At 44.0% G+C, this 6,000-nt stretch overlaps 1 protein-coding gene across 9 annotated transcripts in view; it reads right to left on the reverse strand.

Annotated features, from left to right (window-relative positions):
- Window positions 1-5,130, reverse strand: part of Klhl15 (kelch like family member 15) — a 41,390-nt gene extending 36,260 nt beyond the window's left edge. For 3 of the 9 annotated variants that reach the window (XM_063243033.1, XM_063243032.1, XM_063243030.1), the window contains exon 1: window positions 4,640-5,130. The gene's annotated coding sequence lies outside the window, so the exon portion shown is untranslated. The other 6 variants (XM_013148935.3, XM_013148934.3, XM_063243034.1 and 3 more) reach the window with 4 other exon arrangements.
- Window positions 5,131-6,000: the final 870 nt, after the last annotated feature.

The following is a 6,000-nucleotide window of genomic DNA, read 5'->3' on the forward strand; positions in this document are numbered from 1 at the left end:
TTACAGATAATTAAAGTTTCAATTTCTATAAATCAATACAACCCACATAAATCATAGCTCTTTAGGCTCAAAATTTTTTTAAGAGCACAGAGGTCCTGGGACCAAAAGGCTTTTTAGCACCACTGAAGATGTAATAAGAAATAAGTGATCACACACACACATACACACCTATCCAACCTCTTCCTATCTCTGCCTGAAAGGTTATTAGTGCTATTTACATCATAGAAATTTCTAACAGTTTAAACCCTCTATTGACCAGTAAAGAAAGAAGTCTGGTGGGGGTGGGGATAAAATTGGACAGATTAAAGGCAAAGAAATTAAATGCTTCCTTTTTAGTTAGAAGACTGCCATTTTGATTTGAAGGCAAAATTCTAGCCAATTAAATAGAAGCTGTTTCAAAATTAATCTCAATATTTAGGATATAAGTACGGATTTATTGCTTTCACATTCTTCCCACAGTTACCTGGAAACTTGTATGAAACCCTAAACTATTCTGTACAAGAACTAGGTTTTCTCCAGGCATGGTGGTGTACACCTATAATTCCAGCACTCAGGAGGCTGAGGCAGGAGGATCACCAAGCATTCAGGGCCAACCTGGGCTATATAGTGAATTTAAGGCCAACCTGAATTGCAAAGCAAGACCCTGAAAAAAAAATAAAACTAGATTCTCAGGTTAATAAGCTTATCTAATGAAAAGTTTAAATTTCATACTACTTTAATTCTTAAACTGTTCTATCAAAACTGATGCCTATGAAAAAAGTCCTATTTCCATATTAAAAATATAAGATTCACTATGGATAAAACAAAATTAATGTCCAAATTACAACATTTCCCACAATTTATAATTTTTTTTTTGGTCTTTTTCATTTTTATCGGTACTGGGGATCGAACTCACGACTGCATGCTTGCAAGGCAGGCGCTTATGTCGCTGAGCTAAATCCCCAGCCCCACAATTTATAATTTTAAATTCAATCATCTCAGCGGACAACTTCTCAAGCACCAATCTAAAGGAAAAAAAAACCCTGAAAACAGACTTAACTGTTAGCAGACATTTTACCCTCCTAGATACATCACTCAAAATGAGAAACAACTCAGTTTAATATGAGGAAGAGCGGCATAACTTTAATTTAATACTTACTGCAAATTCTTATCATCAAAATATCTTTCTAACTCAGTACATCAAACTGCAAATGGCCACTTAACTGAACTATTAAGAAGGCTCTGGGTCCTCCAACTTCTAGGTTGGCATCTATTATCCAAATGATTTCACTTGTCAGTTATGTTTAGCATTTCATCATCCTATAATACACACTTATAAGAAAAATACCCACTGGTTCAATGCTGTTTTTCCCCAAGAATAATTGAATGCTCTTCTGTTTACTCCTCTGCTTACTCCTCACTACAAGTAGTAGTCTAACAGTGAGGTCATAGAAACAGCTTCCCTGGCCTTGGAGAGAATGCATTCAGGTAGAATTCTAGGAAAAGCCTCTAATGGGGAAATAAAACCCCAAATCTTCTAAGTCACATTCTAAGGTGAATTCACCAATCCTGTAATGTTAGCACTAAATGTAACGTTAGCACTTAGTTTTCCAAGAATTATATCACTAAATTAAATCTTTCTGAGGTCTTGGTGTTATGATATAGACTTTCTCCAAATCTTTAAAGTCCAGGACACAGAATCATTAACTAAATTAAAAGATCTTATTAAGGACAAGGGAAAAATTTTCTATCTGTTCTTATTTGTTTCAATGATTCAGCCAGAAGAGCTTTAAAGATCTTATATTAGAGAGAAAACTGAGAACCTACTTTGCCCTTGCTGGCTTCTTTAGTTCAAAGTTACAATTTCTGGACTGCAGATGTAGTTCGGTGATAGAGTGCCTGCCTAGCATGAGAAAGGCTCCCTTGGGTTCGCTCCCCAGTACCGCACATGCTGTCAAGTTAAAACCTCAAATTCTGAAATGGTCTTCCACTTTCGGAACCAGGAGCAATGCAGTATGTCCCCATGGCAGAGATGACCTGTGAGAGCCGCTCCAATGATTCTTAAATGACAGTAATAATTTCCTTTTACTCTGCCTTATACCGCTGCTATTTCTTGAAAATCACCCACACTCTCATCCTAAGGGCACTCTATTTGCTGTTCCCTCTACCTGGATCACTCTATACTGGTACCCACTGGTCCCTTTGGGGGCTTTGTCTCAGTGTAATCTCAGACCTTCCTCAAACACCTTCTTTTAAAATTGCAAAACCTATCTGCCCCATGGCTCATACAATCCCTTTCCCTCTGCTTCTTCTCTATAGTCTATTAAACAGCAAGGTACCTATTTATTAGCTTTCTGCTTGAAATACTTTGTTTCACTGGTATATTCCCAGTACCTAGAACTGTGCTTGGCACATAATAAGTGCTTAGTAAACACTTCTTAGACATTTAAACCTCACGATCTTCCATATTCTATAACTATTTCTGTTTTAACGAGAAGAAAAACCAAACCTCAGAGGTTAACTCATCCAAGGGTACAGTTATCAGGAAGATTACAGAGCTGGGGTCTGCTTAACTTCACAACCTTCCTGATTTGTCAGTATCCAGAATGCCTCACCGGTGACTATCTTTCATTGCTCTTCAATTAAAAAAAAAAAAAACACTGAAGCTAGAACATTCCAATTCACAGAAAATATATGCTAATAAACTAACCCATACATCCTCCTCCAACATCAAGACTCATTCTCCTCAAAGTTAATGTTATTCACTCTCAAAACCTTTTGAGAAAAGCCAAGCTTAACAATGGGCTAGTAACATCATTTGTTCAGAAGCAGGAAAAAAACATTAAAGGCACTAAAATATCAAATTTTTTCCTTTCATCTTTCTTGACTTGTCATGGTATTTGCTGTTTCTAAGAAAAATTGAAATTTTAAATAAATTACTAGCACAAATTTTATCATTCACCTTTATACTGTACAATGCCAGTTTACCTGAAAATTACTAAAACTAGTGTGGGAACCTTTCTGAAGATCCAGGAGGCCCACCAGCCCTAGTTCCAATATTTTAGGACATAACCCAAATCAAAGCAGAGAAAAGGTCAAACCTTGAAATTCTCAATAAAGCAGCGATTTGCCAGAATTTTATCTTCAGGACAATCAATCCAAAAGCAAAAACTTGAATGTTGATTCTTCCTTCTGCAATTTTAATCCCTCCTGCTTTACAATTATTCTGCCTTTTTGCAGAACACAAAACCATACTTTAAAAGACAACTGATAATGGACTAAGTGATTATTAATGTAATAAAATATCTAACTATTCAGAAAACCATGTCAGCTAAAACTATCCCCCAAAATACTTGTCACTTTTTGTGAACCATTTGTAAGCCAAACTATACTACATTTTTGATGTACCAAGTAAGTATGATTCCATACTAATTTGTTACACATAAAAATTCTGGCAAATAAATTCGATTTTCAAATCACAAATATTTATTATCCTTTTCTTTCCCCAAATTAATCACCAGTAATGAGTGCAAATTAACATCCTTTACCACTTGATAAACTGACTCAAAGCACCTACTAAGTGTCGATATTTTTAAAATAAGAATTACGCAAATATTACATCAAGTGCTGAAAGTTGAAATTTTCTATACATTTTTACATCTACTAAGAATACATAAAGACATAAACGCATTCATAAGCTCTTCAAAAGCAATTTTCAAATGAGTGGATATTCAGGCATTCTATTCTCTAGATATGAAAAACAGACATTAAAATTAGGACATATGCATCTAAAAAGCATTCTCCAAATTACAATTAAGTCAGATTAACAAAGGAGAAAAATTCGAAAAATGTAAGAGACTAACCAAATGTAAGGTGTTAAATATTCTGAGTAAGAAAAGGGGCCTAAGCGGCCTGTAAAGATGAAAAGCAAAGCCCTACAGTAACATTTGAGTTAAAGAATACCGTTATTTAAATAAGCAGTTAGCATTTCGTAGGAGGAAGGCTAGGCAACGTGACTATTATGTATCTATCGATTCACAGCAGCTTTGCTATTTTGTACTTATTTGCTTACACTTATAATACAGAAATAAAGCAGCAGCAACAGTTGCCACTACAACATTAACCAGTCTGGCAAAGGTTACTTTTAAAAAGGTCCCGCATTTTTACACTTTACAGCTATAGATTATTTTCATGTATATGACCTCATACAGTGTTCACTATCCTATGATGTATTACTGACTACAATTCACAGATAGGAAACCGATGCTTGGTACGCGGTTTTCTCAGTCACCCAGGCAAACCCCAGACCTTCCGATTCCACGTTTTATGCCTGGCATTTCGCATAGTTCTGTTTCAGGCATAAATACAATCTTTAAAGGGAAGGAATGGGTTAGGGGAAAAATAATCATGGTACCTGCAGCTGTGTGCTGCAAAAAATGGCTGAATTATGCTTCTTCCTTTTTCTCTCTCGCTCTCTCTGACAAAAATAATTGCATTTCAAACAATTTAAGTAAACTCAAAGACACACTGGGTCCCGGCGTCTACCAAACGTTGGCCTCAGGTCGGTGCAGAGAGAGCCATGGCATCTGTGCCTCGCTGGGGGCCACGGAAGAAGCCCGGGCTCGGCAGGGCAGGCCGGCGGCCAGGGGCGGCTACGCACCTCGGGGGTCCTGTCCAGCCTCTAGTGGACGGCAGTCTGCATCAGGAAGAAGCGGGCCGGCGGGCCGATGGGCGGGCAGGCGCCGGGACGGCACTCCGCAGGCTTCTCACACGTCTACACGGGCCCGCTCCCGGGCCACTCCGGCGGGGCCGAGCCTGCGCGCCCGCGACCCCCTCGGAACCAGTCCTGGGCAAGGAGACAGCGCAGCGCGGCCCCCGAGTCCAGACAGCGCGGCTAGGCGCGGGGCGGCACGGCGTCGGGGCCGGCTCTGCAACGCCAGGACCTCCCAGCGCCCGGCGGAGCTCGGCTGGAGGGCCGACTTGGGGCCACGGGCGGGGGAAGAGGCCAAGGGGCCGTGAGCACCGGCTGGAACGCCGGCGGCGGCGACGTCGACGGCGGCGTCTCCGGGCTTCTGCCCCGAAGCGCGCCGAGCCTCAGGATCACCCACGCCGGGGGTGGAGGAAGGCGGGAAAGGGGCGGGAAAGGGGCGGGGCGTGTGGGGCCACAAGCCAGGGGCCGCTCCGGGCCTCGCGCCCCCTGCGGGCCGGGGAGCCGCCCGGGGCCCGCCCAGGGAGGCGGGGCCGGCCGGTAGGGGGCCCAGTGCTCTGTAGTCTGGAGAAGGAAGACCCCCACGCCAGGAGGGGGGCGGAGGATGGGAAGCCGCGGGGTGGAGACCAGGCCCAGAGCTGGGGGGCGGGGGGCTCGGCCCCTACCGGCGCCCCGAGGGGGCCAGTGCGGGGCCTGGCGGGTGTTTACCTTCCCCCTGGTACAGCGCCAATGCCGCCATCTTTCAGCCCGGCGCGCGTCATTTCCGGCGCCACGGGAGCGGGACCGAGTGTGGGAACCAACCGGGTGGGGGAGGGCTGTCCCGAGCCCGTGGCACCCTGCGTCCCCGCCGCCGTCCCGCCCCGGCAGCCCAGCCGACGAAGGAAAAGAGGGAGTTCAGCTCTGCGGCCCCGGCCCGACGCGGCTTCCCCTGCAGCGCCGCCGTCGGGGCTGGGGACGCCCAGCGCTGCACGTTCCCTTTCAGCAGTCCCTGCCCGCCAGCGCTAGCGGTGGGCCCCAGCTACTTAGGTGCGCCCACCGCGGACAAGTAGATTGACAGGAGCCCCGGGAAATGTTTTGCATCTCGCATGCGACGCGATGGGAAACCGAAGACAAGGAAAGAGCTTTGCTATAGCTCTGTCTTATAAAAGTGATTAGATCTGCGCCAAATGACATCATTTTTCGTAAGGCAATTTGCAGTACGTTATTGCGTCACAGTTCCACTTGGCTTATTGCACAGCAATTACACGTTTCAGAAATAAATTTCCCAGAGGTGGGGAAAATCATAAAAACTGGCATGCCTTCGCCTCACAAAT

This window comes from Cavia porcellus, unplaced genomic scaffold (assembly GCF_034190915.1).
Source record: "Cavia porcellus strain 051 isolate PalLab524CR breed Dunkin Hartley unplaced genomic scaffold, mCavPor4.1 scaffold_33, whole genome shotgun sequence".
In the NCBI taxonomy this organism is placed as follows: domain Eukaryota; kingdom Metazoa; phylum Chordata; class Mammalia; order Rodentia; family Caviidae; genus Cavia; species Cavia porcellus.